We start from the raw sequence: 18,416 nt of genomic DNA, 5'->3' as shown, positions 1-18,416 counted from the left end.
CGTGCACACTTTCACGTATTTGCATACCAGAACCGCCCCGATTAACCATATACGGTAATGGAACACCCCCATGAAATGTGGAAAAGTGGACTAACCCAAGCGAACTCTGAGAGACTTCACTGAGAGCGAGATTGATCACCGAGGTCCAACCGAACTTGAACGTATAATCTTCGGTGCACCGGGAGCCAAGGATGTTGACTGACCCAGTCCTGCTACAGAACCAGCACATTGACAGAAATAAATGACAAGAGATGACCCGACATTGAGCACTCTGCGCTCTACAATGCCTTAATTGTGTGCGCTCGTCATGAGCCTGTGGTTCTGATCAGAGTCATTATGGCTTCAGTGGATAACCCTGATCTACATTGTGATGTTTTAGATACCCCAGTAATAACATTACAATTGAATTAAATACAATTAGGCCTGAATGAGACTCCGGCCACCGGCACATTATCAGCCAAAATGCGCGTTTATTGATGGAGCAAACTCTGAGAGATTGTTCACAGAGGCGCTGCCGAACCAAGATATAATATGATGTGTATAATATAATGTGTGTAGAGGCATATGATACAATCTATTTCGTTGTTGGTATTAGGTAGCCTATGAATTACATATAATAGCAGCCAGCCTACATTATTATGCAACAGTAACTTGCGCATATATAACACACAGCCCTGCGAAGCCTGCATACAGTAAACTAACTTGATCATTAATCTAGCTGTTGTATCGTTACGCTTATGAAAACATTAAATAATATGTATAGGCTATAGGCCGCCTATATTCTCAAATGGCTTAATGGCTATCCGAGTCCTCGATATCCTCGCGGACGGACCAGTATTCATATGATCATATCATATTCATATCATAGTTTACTCTATCAGCCTACCAGCATGTAATACGTTATTTGTTAGAACTCAACTCGTTATTATTTTGCGCATAGATTGCAAAAATACGGAAACGTTTTGATTTAGGCTTTGACACAGAAAATAGAAGTCATGATATCACCCACACGATATATGCTCTGTGTCCAGAGCATGTATGCTTTTCATTCATGTAAGACACATTTATTGCAAGGGTTTTGTATACACATACACTCAACAAATAACATCTGTCTGTTCTCGTTGCAATGCGTTTATATCGTGGGTGTTCATATGACTTGTATTCTGCTTACAGCTTCGGGGGTTCCACTTATTACGTTTAACAATGGCAAAGCCTTTTAAATATAATCAAAACGTTCCCGTAAACCGCGTACCATCTCATTCTACAAGAACATCTTTACCTTCACTGAAGAACACTTCGGCGCCGTTAGCAGTAGCAGATTTGACTGAGAATAGTTCTTGTGGGAACGAGGGTATATATAAAGCATTCTTTAATGTCACTGTACACCGGCGTCCCTTACTGTCTATAAGGCGTACCTGTGCGTCTCTGTGTGCCCCTTCTTCAGGGCCGTTAACGTTACGTAGAGGGACACTACTCTGGGCCTTCCCCGTCCGATGTAATGCTCCCTCAACACTCCCAGGCTTTCTCTGCCTTTGTCCTTCGTGTTGCAGAATATTAGTCCCAAGCTCATATCGTCGAGCAGCAGCGCCAACTCACAGTATGCGTCCACGTTTAGTTTGTCGTCTTGTGCTTGGTCCTCCGCCGTCAGTCCCACGCTGTGCATGCAACATAGCATGCGCTCTTCCCAGAGCTCATATCCTTCCGCTTTCCTGTTAAATGTGGGCCACTTGCTTCTTCCCTTGGTCGCCATCCTCTTTCTTGGTGGTAGGTGGTTGGTGTAGCTTAAGCTCCGTTGGCCTAGTATCTAGCCACGCGGTACTCCCGGTGCTGCTCTGGCCTACACGTCAGCTAAGCTAACTACCTTTATTATTTCGCGCCTACGAGATCTGGGCCCATAACCTGTTAACAGATTTGGCAATGGGGCGACAATAATGTATACAAGAGGCATGGTATTCTATCTTTGGCCTAGCTCTGCTGGCAGCGGTTTATTTATCATGTTGTCTCATAATACAGCAGCACATATGATCTCCCCTCCGGGAGGGGCAGAAGTGAGAAGAAGGAACAGTAGGAGGGAACCAAGGTTTATATAGTCCCAACCTGGTGTAGACAGTAGACGCTCCGCCTACAGCGCCCTCCAGTGGACACAGATATACATGCAGTCATGAGGGCAGTAGAGAGCAATTACAGTCAGTTACAACCATACAATACACCCTCTATATTCAACAATATTACACGTTATTGTGCATTTTAAACACAAACATACTTAAAATGAGTAATTATTATTTATTTAAAAACAAATTATAATATTTTTAGGGGTCGAAAATCTAAAATCCCAAACCACTTATATTCTTCTTCTTCTTCTTCTTTCCAGCAGGGGGGGGGGGGCACCCTAGCGCCCTATATGGTCCAGCCGCCACTGCATTCAGCGCTATTGGTTTTTGTAGCAATGTATACAATCAATATGTCACTGTGTCACTGGAATTTCCCCAAGGGGATCAATAAAGGAATATCTTATCTTATCTTATCTTATCCTAATATCCATGACAAGTCCCTCCCTAGGTTCCTGTTTTTACAGGAAATTATGCATAAATATGTGGAATCAAATAGTCGTTTCATGGGGACTTTAAAGGGGAACTATCTTATAAATGGCCTTTTTCAGTGTTTAGCATTGTTTCCTAGCTATATGGACTTATATTAATAGGATCTATGTCTCTAATTCTCATATTGGCACATTCGTCCAATTATCCTCTCACAATATTCACCCTCACTGAACTGAGTCATCTGAAAATGTGCTGATCTGTGATGTCAGAGATGTCTCAGCTGCATAATAATGTGGCAACTCAGGCACCAGGCCACACAGTGGTTGGAGCCCAGCCTCAAAACGGCTCGAGATCTTGAGGTAGAAAAATGCTGTTTTTGAGTACTTGATTAGAAATACAAAACAATGAATAAAAAAAAACAAAAAAACAGAGGTGTTCCATAGACTCACAGGAATTGTGTAAAAGTGCCCAAATAGTGAAAGAAATAGTAAAATAGTTCCCCTTTAAGGCGAGACAGTACCCCCTAATAGGCAGAAACAATATTTTAATAGATATCACTATGAAACGTTCCCAGTTTGTTATGTACGTATTTAATTACGTATTAAAATATTCTGCCCTGCCCTGACGCGAGGCAAGGCCTACCTCTTCATCCTGATCCATGCCAAGGAGATGGTCCCTATGTATGAGGAGTTTGAAGGACAACCTCAGCATAACACACGGAGGAATAACAATAGACGACAATTCTGATTACGTCAAAGTCAGAACTAATTAAAACTTGGCTAATCATTATTATTTAAAAAAATGTTTTACTTTGAATTGGTTTGAACTTGATCTTGAAAAGTGAGGCCCCGGTTGATATATTCCAAACTTCACCTGACTCTTTTGTTTTAATTCGCTAAATTGATTCTTAAAAAATAAAATAGGACCTCTTAATGATGGCTGGGCACCTGTCAGTGTGACTGTTGGACAACAGGCTCCTGGCGACAGCCAAGACTTCCCAGCATTTGCATAATTGGCTGCTGTTAATTTCTCGTCCACTTCACAGGCGCCTTCAAGCTGATGGGGCCTGTTTGATGAATACTTCACGGACAACATGGAAAACAATTATATGATGAGGGACAAGACTAAACATCAAGCCCATCATTATTGATGTCTCTTGAGGTGAAAATACAAATTCAGCCCACTCCTGATCGCCCTCTACCATCTGGTAGATCCATGCACGGATAATGGCCTCACACAATGGAGTTAGATAGAAATACAGGGGCCCCAACATTATGTCTTTTTTTTCTTCACTAAATCACACTATAATGTGATACTGTAATGTGACCTCTAGTGAAGAACAGTTTAACACCTGTGAGTGAGACTGAATGCAGTGTGAGATAGGTTTAATGCAGTGTCAGATAGACTGAATGCAGTGTGAGAGACTGAATGCAGTGTGATAGACTGAATGCAGTGTGAGATACTGAATGCAGTGTGAGAGACTGAATGCAGTGTGAGGGAGACTGAATGCAGTGTGAGTGAGACTGAATGGAGTGAGTGAGACTGAATGCAGTGTGAGTGAGACTGAATGGAGTGAGTGAGACTGAATGCAGTGTGAGAGAGACTGAATGCAGTGTGAGAGAGACTGAATGCAGTGTGAGTGAGACTGAATGCAGTGTGAGTGAGACTGAATGCAGTGTGAGAGAGACTGAATGCAGTGTGAGAGACTGAATGCAGTGTGAGTGAGACTGAATGCAGTGTGAGTGAGACTGAATGCAGTGTGAGAGACTGAATGCAGTGTGAGTGAGACTGAATGCAGTGTGAGTGAGACTGAATGCAGTGTGAGTGAGACTGAATGCAGTGTGAGTGAGACTGAATGCAGTGTGAGAGACTGAATGCAGTGTGAGTGAGACTGAATGCAGTGTGAGGGAGACTGAATGCAGTGTGAGTGAGACTGAATGCAGTGTGAGTGAGACTGAATGGAGTGTGAGTGAGACTGAATGCAGTGTGAGAGAGACTGAATGCAGTGTGAGTGAGACTGAATGCAGTGTGAGAGACTGAATGCAGTGTGAGGGAGACTGAATGCAGTGTGAGTGAGACTGAATGCAGTGTGAGAGACTGAATGCAGTGTGAGAGAGAGACTGAATGCAGTGTGAGAGAGACTGAATGCAGTGTGAGTGAGACTGAATGCAGTGTGAGAGAGACTGAATGCAGTGTGAGAGAGACTGAATGCAGTGTGAGTGAGACTGAATGCAGTGTGAGAGACTGAATGCAGTGTGAGAGAGACTGAATGCAGTGTGAGAGAGACTGAATGCAGTGTGAGTGAGACTGAATGCAGTGTGAGAGAGACTGAATGCAGTGTGAGTGAGACTGAATGCAGTGTGAGGGAGACTGAATGGAGTGTGAGTTAGGGCTGATCGATTATTTTGATATTGAAATTGATATTGAAATCACGACTATGAAGCGCACCACCACAAGACAAATGAGAGCAACACGGCACAATACTCGTCTTATCTCAAGTGTCTTGTTTTCATGATCGTGGGAAGCCAAAATCATAATTGAAATTGAAATGCAATTAATCACCCAGCCCTAGTGTGAGTGAGACTGACTGCAGTGTTACATACATCTGTTTTTGCCACCACTGCTTCAGAATAATCACGAAATGTTGTGATGCCGCAATTACATGACTCTGTGGAGCTGTTCATAGGGCTGTGATGAGTGTGATTACTGCAGTACTGCAGTCACGGAGTTGAGCTCATTACCGCCATCACACGTTTTTGTATTTCTTTTTTTTTGCAGGTGAAAGTTTACAGAAATGCAAACAATAATCATTGTTTAGTTATCATCATCATTACCCATTTCAATGCCGTCATATAATTTCTGCTCTGCATCTATTTAAAGAGAGAGAGAGAGAGAGAGAGAGAGAGAGAGAGAGAGAGAGAGAGAGAGAGAGAGAGAGAGAGAGAGAGAGAGAGAGAGAGAGAGAGAGAGAGAGAGAGAGAGAGAGAGAGAGAAATGTATCACTGACCTCAGCCTAGTGTCTCTCAGAGCGTCCACAGTCAGCCTGCTAACACCCCTGTCAGACCACAGCAAAACCACTGTCTATCTGAACAGATCAACACCCAACCAGGAAGTATCAAAACCAAACAAACTACACACAAATAAATACTACAAATGGAAAGAAAGTAGTATAGAAGCATTCCAAACTGCTATCAAGCTACAAAAGGTCAAATCACGATTAGACCAATTCCTTGGAAAAAATGCCAACACAACAGCAAAAGTGTAAATGGGGCGGTAGAAAACCTCAATAATATATTTGACCTTACAGCCTCCTTATCCAACCTAAATGCCTCAAATAGGAAAGCGAGGAAAAATAAAAACATGCATGACAAAATAGTATGATAATGATTGTAAAAATCTCAGGAAGAAATTAAGGAACATATCAAACCAAAAACACAGAGACCCAGACAACCAGAACACACATCTTCAATACAATGAAACATTGAAACACTACAAAAACACAGTCAGGAAAAAAAGGGAACAACATGTTAGAAACCAGCTACAGGATATAGAGGAATCCATAAAAACAAACAACTTCTGGGAAAACTGGAACAAACTAAACAAACACCATGAGGAGCTACCCATCCAAAATGGAGACGTATGGGTAAACTACTTATCCAATCTATTTAGCCCAATACAAAATAATGAACAGCAAAAACACATACCAGATAAACTACAAAGCCTAGAGTCAACCATAAAAGACTACCAGAACCTGCTAGACTCCCCAATTACACTACAAGAACTACAGGACAAAATAAAATCACTTAAAACCAAGAAGGCCTGTGGTGCGGATGGTATCCTAAATGAAATGATAAAATGCACAGACTCCAAATTCCAATTGGCTATACTAAAACTCCTTAACACTCCGGGATCTTCCCCAATATTTGGAACCAAGGACCAGTGTTAATTTTGTTGACTAAATTGATGACGAAAGATGTTCGTCAACGAAGGTTTTTTTTATGACGACAACGAGACGTCACGTCACGTTATTGAAAACCACGTGACGCCAACGCAACTAAATAGTTAATTACATATCGTTGACCACAACTGAGTACACAAAAATGTAGTTTACAAAAACCATGACGAATTCTCTCAAAATTTATGTTGACTAAAACAAGATGAGACAATAATAATTATTTCAGCATTTCCCATTTCCGTTTCCGGGTTAAGCTCAGCAGCGTTTATGGCTAAAAGCCAAGCTACATAACATACGTGAGGCTAAAAACCGTGTCCCAGGTCTCTCGTGACTACAGCTTATACCAATAACCATGAACGGAATCTGCTACTCTCTCAACACTCCTGCGGCAGCCGAACAGTTCTACCAAAAGAACATAGCATTTAAGACGACGGAGGCTGAGAGGATGGCTAGGCTGCCAGAAGAGCTAATAGCTAATAGCCTGGGAGTCGGGACCTATATCCCAGACACAGACTTGCTCTCTTTCATCTGTGTACACCCACTACTATCAACATTACACATGGATACAACAAGGACAAGACCACGTTCACTCAAAAAGGTAATGTTAGTATGAAAAGAAAAGAAACAGACGAGTACTAACACTGAGATTGACCCTGCTATAAGTTATGAATCCCTTTAGCGCTTGAAGTGCACTAAAACGTCGTAATGACTTTTTATTTTTCATATAATGTTGGGTACATGCTCAGTAGAGTTAGAACGGTCCCAGTCTTAGGGGCTGTGATATTTTGTTACCACACTTTATGGACATAGAAGTGCGGTGGCAGGGTCGCTAAGCTAATGTTATTAGCCGAATGCTCTGATGGGGGCCGCCATTTTAAGTGACGTCAGCGATCTACGGTACGACTCGAGGGACAAAAGGGAATGTGTGTGTGACGTGTGTGAAATTTGTACAGTAGGTCCCAGTAAGAATTGCAATCAGTGTGTACTGTATATTTACACTATCCTAATGTTGCTTTGTTGGTTAAAAAAAAAAAAAAAAACAATTTAAATCAGAATATGTTCCATTCCATGTCTGACTATTTCTGAATCTATTGACCATTTCAAGGAATGTTTGGTTACTATTGTATTGGGCTTCTAGTCTTCTACTGAACGTATTGTGAATCAGCTGATAGGGTTTGGGCTAGACCAGGGGTGGGCAACTTTGTATATGGTGAGGGCCACAAAATGTCCACAATCAATCTGGGGGGCCGCATTGTTTATCGGCAGTCCCGCCAGTAGTACCCCATCACTCAAATAGCCCTAATAGTCACAAGGTATATAAACAATTATAATTTGTTATAACTTTGTTTTTATTCCATTTCAAATGCATTTAGTAATGCAATTTCAACTTTATGAATTTATAAACAGCTGAATTTAAAAGTATTGCTGTGTAACCCCAAATATATACAATAATAAAATAAATGTATGAACTTAAAGCCCACTGCTCAACAAACACAAAGCAGCATTCCTGCTGCATTTCACTACAACAGTAAATCAAAAGTGCAATAATAAATGATTTTGTTAAATGTATAAACTTTTATCCTGCTACTAAACAAAACATTATAACACTGAAATGCATGTTATGGATATGAAGCACTCAGGAATGTTTTGTTTAGTAGCAGGATAAAAATGTATACATTTAACAAAATCATTTATTATTGCACTTTTGATTTACTGTTGTAGTGAAATGCAGCAGGAATGCTGGTTTGTGTTTGTGTTATTAGTGTTATCTGAACACTACAAAAATAAACAAGTAAAGTGCAAGTAAAGTAAAGTGCAATACTACATGCCTCCCATTGACTCTTTATCAAACTGGCATGACATTCACCCTCGCCCCACAGTGGGTCAATAATGGTTATAATAATAATAATAATAATAATAATAATAATAATAATAATAATAATAATAATAATAATAATAATAATAATAATAATAATAATAATAATAATAATAATAATAATAATAATAATAATAATAATAATAATAATAATAATAATAATAATAATAATAATGGTCCCCTCTCTACACCTCTCCATCATCTCCCCCCCTCTCTACACCTCTTCATCATCTCTTCCCCCCTCTCTACACCTCTTCATCATCTCCTCCCCCCCCCCCCTACACCTCTTCATCATCTCCTCCCCCCCTGTCTTTAATGAGACACTTGTGGTCTCTCTTGTTGGCGCACAATAGCAGGAATGTCAACTTCAATGTTTGTGCATGCAATCTGCATCAGATGAAATAATGTTTCATCCGACAGCCTGTTTCTCTCCTTTGACTTGATGTGCTTCATGTTTGAGAAATTGCTCTCACATATGTATGTGCTCCCAAACATACTGGCCATAGAGAGGGCAAAGTCCCTGAGGAGTGGGAAGCGGGGCTCAGGTAGCAGTTTCCAAAACGAAATTCCCCTCTCATTTCTCTTTGCTTGAAAAAAAGGATCTGACTGTAGCTCGCACAGTTCAAGCTGCAACGGTGGGGGCTGCTCTGACACCATAGCGGTGAGGGGGCCGGCAAACAGCGCTATCCGTGACTGCATGCCGTTGAAATCTTCAAACCGATCATTGAATTGCATTTGCAGTGTTTCAATGTTGCTCCTGTACTTTCCGACGGCTCAGCCATCGGATTTCTGTGTGTAGCTGCAAGTCGCCATAATCAGTGTCCATCTCTTCCAAAAAGGAGACAAACTTTCTATCGTTTAGTGACCTGTTGCCTCCACGAATTAGATTGGTAACCTTGGTAACCAAATCCATAACATGGCTGTAGTAGTCAAGCTTCTTGGCACAGAGAGCCTCCTATATCAGATAAAAAAAAGAAAAACTATTTAACGACTCTCGCATATAATTTTACTACACTCGACTCGCATTGGTCATTATTAGTGACCCACAATAGATGGAAATTATGTTAGCGAACTTACCTGATGTATAATGCAGTGCAGCATTGGACACTCAACGCCACTCTGCCTTAGAAGCCCGGCGAATCCTGTGCGTTTTCCTTTCATTGCCGGTGCTCCATCGGTAACAACAGCCGACAGTTTATCAAAACCCCCATATTGCTGCACGGCACTTTCAACAGCATTTCATATGTCCACACTAGGGCTGACCCCTATTAGTCAAATAGTCGACTAATCGATCGAAAGGAGCCATAGTCGACTGCCAACTCTTCTTAGTCGAATACCATACAAAAAAAATTTAAATAAAAAAAATAAAAAAAATAAAAAATAAAAAAATATTATAATTTTTTTTTTTTTTTTTAATATTGGCCTGAGGCCGCATGGAACGTCGGTGAGGGCCGCATGCGGCCCGCGGGCCGCCAGTTGCCCCTCCCTGGGCTAGACTATACTTAATAAATAGAATTGCATTATTTACAATATAAAAATATAAAATGCCTTTTTTTCATTAGCGAAAACTAGACAAAAATCATCAGTTTTCTGCGACTAAATCTAGACAAAAACAAAAAAGACAAAATCGAGACTAACACTGACTAAGACTAAAATGCTCAGACATTTAGTTGACTAAAACTGACTAAACGAAAAATAAATGCAGATGACTAAATATGATGAAAACGAAAAAGGAGCACTTGACACATGACTAAGACTAAAACTAAAATGAAAATAGCTGCCAAAATGAACACTGCCAAGGACTCATAAAACCGCTCCACAAAAGTGGAGACAAATTTGACCAGAACAATGCTATGTTATCAAAAGGAACATCAAGCTAGACATTCCAATTCAAATCTGGCTCAAAATATTAGACTGTGTCATATAACCAATTTCCCTGTATGGTTGTGAGGTCTGGGGCCGACTTGCAAACCAAGATTTCACTAAATGGGACAAACACCAAATTGAGACTGTGAGATACCCACTAATTATCAAAATCCAAAAAAGAGCATTTGAATTCTATAATCACCTAAAAGTAAGTGACCCAGACACACTCCATATCAAAGCCCTCACCTACAGAGAGACCCTAGAGAGACGCCCCCACTCAGCCAGTTGGTTCTGGGACTCTGCTCACAAACACAAGCAGAGCCACCAGACAGAAACCACACTGCACTAAATCAAATTATAAGAAAACAACAAGAAAACTATGTGACACATTGGAAAGAATCAACCCAAAACCAGAGCAAATTGGAATGCTATTTGGCCCAACAGAGAGTACACAGTGGCATAATACCTGATCACTGTAATTGATCCAAAACTAAGAAGATCCTTGACTAGGTACAGACTCAGCGAGCACAGCCTAGCCATCGAGAAAGGCCACCATAGGCAGACCTGGCTCCCAAGAGAAGACAGACTGTGTACCACTGCCCACAAGAATGTGGAAACCGAGCTACACTTCTTAACAACCTGCCCACTATACCAAGACATCAGAGACATATACAGTACTTCCCACGAATTGCACCCAATGAGACTTTGAAAACATGACAAATAACTCAAAACTCCCATACCTACTGGGAGAAATACAACAATGTGCAAACACAGCAGCAAGATTTGTCAGCTTCTGTGACAAGAAAAGGACATCCAACGGAATACAACCACCATAAAGACTGTCAATCAAAAAATTCCTTCTGTACTGTACTGATTTTTTCTGATTTCTCTGTTTAATTGTTTTGCTTTGTTTTGTTTGGCAATGTAAACATATGTTTCCCATGTCAATAAAGCCCCTTTAAATTTAATTGAATTGAAAGAGAGAGATAGAGAGATTTTTTTTCATTGCCATGTCATCTTGGAGGTGCAGTGGCATGGCTTGTCATCAACCGATAAGAACTTGTCTGATCAGTCTGTTAAAACCCTTAGGGGTCTAAGCTGAAGAGCTTCTCCTTTTTGAACCCATCGGCGGAGAACAAAATAATTAGAATGTCTTCTAAATGCTCAAAAAGTACATCTTTTCAGAAATCGATAAAAATAGAAAATCGGTATTTGTACATAGTTATTTACAGAGCATGGAGGACATGCTAGGTCCTTTGGTAGTGCAATATACTGTTACTGTTGCTATACTATTTTTAAAGTGACCTTTCCTTTGTGGCCATAAGTGTGGGCGTGTGCAGCATGAGTGTGTGCTTGCTCATGTTAAAGTGGCTGCTAGTGTGCGAGCGTGTACAGCGTGCGTGTCGTGTGTGTGCTCATGTGCGCTTGTGTGTGGAGAGTTCAGTGTTCTGTGGCACTCAGTGTTCATTGTTCAAGGCTCTGATGGCCTGGGGGAAGAAGCTGAGCCGAAGCCTCTCTGTCCTAGTAGCTGGGGTTCGCAGGCGTCTACCTGACCTCAGCAGCTGGAACAGGCTGTTATTGGGGTGGTGAGGGTCTTTCATTATTCTGCAGGCTCTGGATTTGCACCTCTTGTTGTATAGAACCTGCAGGGGAGGTAGTGCAATACCCGTGGTACGCCCGGCTGAGCGCACCACTCTCTGTAGGGCCTTCTTGTCTTGTGCCGTGCTGTTTCCATACCAGGCAGTGATGTTTCCAGTCAAGATGCTCTCTACAGCTCCGGAGTAGAAGGACTGGAGTATCTTCCCAGATACTCTGAACTTCCTTAACTGTCTCAGGTGGTAGAGGCGCTGCTTCGCCTTTTTTACGACTGTGTCTATGTGTGTTGACCATGTCAGATCCTCTGAGATGTGGACCCCCAGGTACTTAAAGCTGCTCACCCTGTCCACGGTAGCCCCGTTTATCCTCAGTGGTGTGTGTGTCTCCTGCTGTGCTCTCCTATAATCCACGATCAGCTCCTTGGTTTTACCAATGTTCAGGAGCAGGCTGTTGTCCTGGCACCAGCGTTCCAGTACCTCAACCTTCTCCCGGTAGGCCTTCTCGTCGTTGTCCGAGATCAGCCCCACCACCACCGTGTCGTCTGCAAACTTCACTATGGAGTTGGAGCTGAACTTGGCCACACAATCGTGTGTGTAGAGTGAGTACAGCAGGGGGCTCAGAACACAGCCCTGGGGGGACCCGATGCTCAGGGTGATGGTGTTGGAGGTCTGACCCCCCACCCTGACCGCCTGGGGTCTTTCACTCAGAAAGTCCAGTACCCAGGCGCTCAGAGCGGAGCTCAGACCCAGCTCGATCAGCTTGTCCACCAGTCTGGTGGGGACTATGGTGTTGAACGCTGAGCTGTAGTCAATGAACAACAGTCTCACATAGCCCCCCTTCTGGCGGTCAAGGTGAGAGAGGGTGCTGTGCAGTACCTGGGAGACCGCGTCGTCAGTGGACCTGTTTGTCCTGTATGCAAATTGCATAGGGTCCATATCACTGGGGAGGGAGGCACGAATGTGATCCTTGACCAGCCTCTCGAAACATTTCATGACCACAGAGGTGAGTGCCACCGGTCTGTAGTCATTACACCCCCGCAGAGGCGTGAGACTGGTATCAGAGCCTACCGTCCCCCCCATCCAAATTCTAAACAACAGATTGGCTTTTCATAATATGTATGAATTATCTCTTGCAATAATATCCACCTCGACTTTTTTCAGTCGTTTCTCCTGCGTGAGGAGTCTGAGGACATTCGCGGACATTCTCTCAGATAAAGAAGAAAAAAAAGCTTACATACACACACACACACACACTCTCGCTCTCTCTCTCTCAATTCAAATGGGCTTTATTTAACATTAACTACTGTATGGCAGAGTGCGTGTGTGTATACGAGGTATGAATTATCTCTTGCAGTTCATTCAAGCGGGCTACTTGAACTACATCAGCCACTGGCTGCTGTGTGACGAGTTTGCTCACCCGCGCTGTCTAAACACGAACCGCTTTAGTTGACAAGCTTACATACATTTCGGGTCATTTCATAATAGCAGTGTGGACCAGCTCTGTAACCAGCTCTGTAACAACGCATCTCGCTAGTTGACAGCTTACGCATGATGTAAAAATTGCAACGTTTCAACTAGAAAGGTAGGCTCAGTAGAGCCCAACTCTCCACCAGACGGGAGCTTTCTCTCTCTCTCTCTCTCCCTCTCTCTCTCTCTCTCTCTCTCTCGCTCTATCTCTCTCTCTCTCTCTCTCTCTCTCTCTCTCTCTCTCTCTCTCTCTCTCTCTCTCTCTCTCTCTCTCTCTCTCTCTCTCTCTCTCTCTGTCTGTCTGTCTGTCTGTCTGTCTGTCTGTCTGTCTGTCTGTCTGTCTGTCTGTCTGTCTGTCTGTCTGTCTGTCTGTCTGTCTGTCTGTCTGTCTGTCTGTCTGTCTGTCTGTCTGAGAACCCAGGTTGCTTTCTAACCTATACTAAAGACATGCCTGTGTGAAGTGTCATCAATCACCAGTGATGGGAATAACGGCACTATAAGTAACTTCGTTACTAACGGCGTTCGTTTTTTCAGTAACGAGTAATCTAACGGATTACTCTTCCAATCTTAATAACGTCGTTACCGTTACTACAAAAAAATGCGACGCGTTACTATGAATGAACCCGTTTCTTTCATCAGACATATCTCTGCGCCGAGAGGCAATAATAATGTTCTTCCTTGTTTAGTGGACAGTGCGCGAGCCAAGCATACATGCTGACAATTGGCTGAGGTTGAATACAATGTCATGGTAAGCCAATCAGAGGTGGAGGTGGGCGGGTGTCTAAAGCATCCAGAGTCTGACACACAGCGCGACAAGACAAGCGATCAGTCAGCGTGAGTCTGACACACAGCGCGACAAGACAAGCGATCAGTGATCAGTCAGCATGAGACCGCGGTCCGTGTAGTGTACGTTTTGAGCTCAAAAACGAATCCAACGAACAACACAATGTCAACATGAGACCGCGGGTCCATGAGCGTTTTGTGTTCACTCTTTGCAGCGCAGCCCAGGGCACTGAGTGGCTCTACTGCAGTGCTGACAGCCTTATCAACAGTGCTGCACTTCCTGGTTTAATAGCACAGGCTTCAGCTGCTCAGAGATATATCTCTGTATGTCATGCATGTCTTAAATGTAATGATTAGATTAGTTTAGATGATTCGATTAGATTCTTATATCTGTATGTTGTGTATGTCATTGATTGATTGATTGAAAAGTTTATTAACAGATTGCAGAATGGGTACAGTACAGTACAGCTCAATACATACAATTGTTAAGGGGATGCAGACCAGAGAAAGACTTTCGTCATAAATGTCATGAATTGAAAATGGGGGACCCTGATGTAAACAAGACGAAACTCTTTCTCTGGTCTGCATCCCCTTAACAATTGTGTGTATTGAGCCGTACTGTATTGTACCCATTCTGAAATCTGTTAATTAAAATGTTCAATCAATCAGTATATATTTGTTATTTATTTTTGGTATAGTGCTTAACAAGCATAATTTAATGTTGCCCAGTTGTGGCCTGTTGAGGGGCAATACATATCAAAAGTTAACATCTATTCTGTTTGTATTTGTATGATCCACTATATAAACATAGTAATTATAATATCTACATAGCCTACATGGCATTTGATTGGAGGCTAGTCTCACTTTGTCCCACAGCAACATTAAAATAGTTTAGATTTGTGTATGTTGTTTATGTAAAAAAAATCTTGAAAGTAACGCAATAGTTACTTTCTGAAGTAACTAGTTACTTTTATAATTTGTAACTGAGTAAGTAATTTAGTTACTTTTTGGAAGAAGTAACTAGTAACTGTAACTAGTTACTTTTTTAAAGTAACTTGCCCAACACTGTCAATCACTATGGCAAGCGCACATCCGTGGACATGTACACACACACACACACACACACACACACACACACACACACACACACACACACACACACACACACACACACACACACACACACACACACACACACACACACACACACACACACACACACACACAAAAAAGCTTACATACATACACACACACACACTCTCGCTCTCTCTCTCAATTCAAATGGGCTTTATTTAACATTAACTACTGTATGGCAAAGTAAGTAAGTAAGTAAGTAAGTAAGTAAGTAAGTAAGTAAGTAAGTAAGTAAGTAAGTAAGTAAGTAAGTAAGTAAGTAAGTAAGTAAGTAAGTAAGTAAGTAAGTAAGTAAGTAAGTAAGTAAGTAAGTAAGTAAGTATTTATAAAGCACCTTTCATACATGTCATGTAGCTCAAAGTGCTGTACACAAACATAGGCATATATAACGATAAAAGCAATAACGTCACAGTGATCAGTTAAGATCAATGTTTAAAAAAAATATAATAATAATAATAATAATAATAATAATAATAATAATAATAATAATAATAATAATAATAATAATAATAATAATAATAATTTTTAATAATAATAATAATAATAATAATAATAATAATAATAATAATAATAATAATAATAATAATAATAATAATAATAATAATAATAATAATAATAATAATAATAATAATAATAATAATAACATAAAAATGAAAACAGTCATTTGCTGACCAGTTTGGGAGAACAGGTCCGCACAAACATGTCCGTTCAGTAGCAACCGGAAGTAGGAAATGCACTAAACCAATGCACTTGTACAGTAGGTAGCAATGTTAGCTCTTATAACGTTAGTGTAGTTACGTTTTTATTAGTGGTCAAAGTTGGGTCACAAGAAAGAAAATCAGTACATTACAGAAGGAATTTCTTGTACAGTCTTCTTGTACAGTGGGTGGCAATATTGTCACAAGGAAAGATGAAATTACATACCTAGGTTTCATCCTAGAGGCAAATCTTTCCTGTGACAAAATGGAATCCAATGTAATAAAAAAAGTAGAGAGGTGAATACATACCTGTTTTCCAGTTGGAATGTTCTTATTATGATGCCACTGTGAAGCAGCTTAGATTAGACTCTCTGCCCAGCATCCCTCATAGTCAGGCCATGGTTGATGACATGGTCCACCAAAGTTGCTCTTATATCATATATATATGCCCCCCCCATAACTTTTGTTTGGTACATTTTAAAGTTAAATGTACCTATAGGTTTTAGGCATGGTCATATAATATGCTATCTAGCTTGTGTGTCCATTTTGCATGATGATGCAGAAGCCCTCGAAGGCTTATAGCGGCACACAATGTGATATTTCTCTGAATCCATCCATGTGGTACTGATACAATAGTGCATATTCAGAGAGAGATATAGGGAGAGTGTGGCAACCCCAAGCCACCCCTGGGCTTGGTGATTGATGGGCGCTATGTGGCGACCCAATGGCTGGGCGCTGCCTATGTTTGGGCGTCCGCTTCCGGACGCACCTGTCACTAAATACCCATCAGAGTGATTACCTGATTAGCGAATCACGGCGCGGTGCGCCTGTTGGAGAGGGGGGACTTAATGGAGCCGAGGAGCCTCCTCTCAGTCCCCCGTAGCAGCGCAAGGCAAAAGGCCACAGAGCGGAGACGCCGCCCGGCCGACAGCAAACCGTTATTATTTGACTAAGAAAATAAAGAGTATGATTTTGGGAACTGCAACCTGTCTGTGTGTTGTTTATTCTGCCACCCCTACACCTGGAATTGCCACAGTGGTGGAGAATGCGGGCATAGTCTACTGGCAATCAGGGGTGCAGAATAAACAACAATAGACTTTATCAGAATAGAATAAAAGAAATTAAAAAAATATATATATATATATATATATACATTTAATAACGGAAAAAGCATGGACGCGCTGGTGCAGCAGCTTGTACAGGCGAGCATGGAACAACAGACCCGGCACGAAGAGGCCCTGCACGAACAGAGGAAACAGACGGGGATGATCCACGCGGAGCTCCAGCGGATGGCCGCTCACCGGCAGGAGGAAGGGGCCGCCGGGACGCGGCCTAACCCCGGGCGCTTCATCCCCAAGCTGACGGAGCAGGAGGATATAGAAGCCTATCTCCTGGCGTTTGAGCGCACCGCCGGCCGGGAGGGCTGGCCCGAAGACGACTGGGGGGGACTGCTGGCCCCCTTCCTGTCGGGTAATGCACAAAAGGCCTACCAGGACCTGCCACCGGAGCAAGCCGGGAACTACACTCGGCTAAAGCAGGAAATTCTGTCCCGGTACGGCCATAGTCTGCAGTCCCGCGCGCAGCGGTTCCATGACTGGGTGTATGACGCACAGGCCTCCCCGCGCTCCCAGATGCACGACCTGGTCCGCACAAGCCGAGCCTGGCTAATGACTGACCCCGGAGGGCCCACGGTTTTGGAACGGATTGTTATGGACCGCTTTGTCAGAGCCCTCCCCTATGACTCGAAGAAGCAGGCGAGTCAAGCGGACCCCCGCTCCGTGGAGCAGCTGGTGAATATTGTGGAGGCCCACCAGGTAACGCGGGAGTTACTCAAAGGGGGGCGAGGGGAAAAGCCAGAGCGGCCGAGAACAAGGAGGGGTCCCGACGAGCCCAGCCCAAGGGGCCGGGTAGGGAACGCAGGTGAGCCCGAACTACCCCGAAGAAGACCGCTGTTCGACCAGGACCAAAGACGCTGCTACGACTGCGGCGAGCCCGGGCATCTCTCGTGGAACTGCCCAGGCCGGGATGTGTCCATGCCATCGGCGGCAGCTTCAGACCCCCGCGGAAAGACGTGCAACTATGGCGCAGCCTGTTGGGCCCATAAGGAAACATCGGCGACACTTTTACCCGTGCGCGTCAACGACAAAGATGCCGTAGCGCTCCTGGACTCGGGTAGTGCCATAACGCTGGTTCAGCCCCATTTGGCACACTGCGACGCAGAGGCTCCGCAAGTGTCAGTGTCCTGTGTGCACGGGGACACAAAGTTGTATCCTACAGCGCCGATCACCCTGACAACCACCAAGGGGGTCTGCTCGATGACAGCCGGCGTCATACCTAACCTGCCGGTAGCGCTGCTGATTGGTCGAGACTGCCCCCTGTATCGCCAGCTGTGCTCAGCCGTCATCTCCCCGCGCACCCCACCCTCTACGGCAGGGGTAGGCAACCCTAGGCACGCGTGCCTGCATAGGCACGCGTGCCTGCATAGGCACGCGGGGGCATTTG

This window comes from Notolepis coatsorum, assembly GCF_963971535.1.
Source record: "Notolepis coatsorum genome assembly, chromosome: 14".
NCBI lineage: Eukaryota > Metazoa > Chordata > Actinopteri > Aulopiformes > Paralepididae > Notolepis > Notolepis coatsorum.
This window is presented reverse-complemented; position numbering follows the sequence as displayed.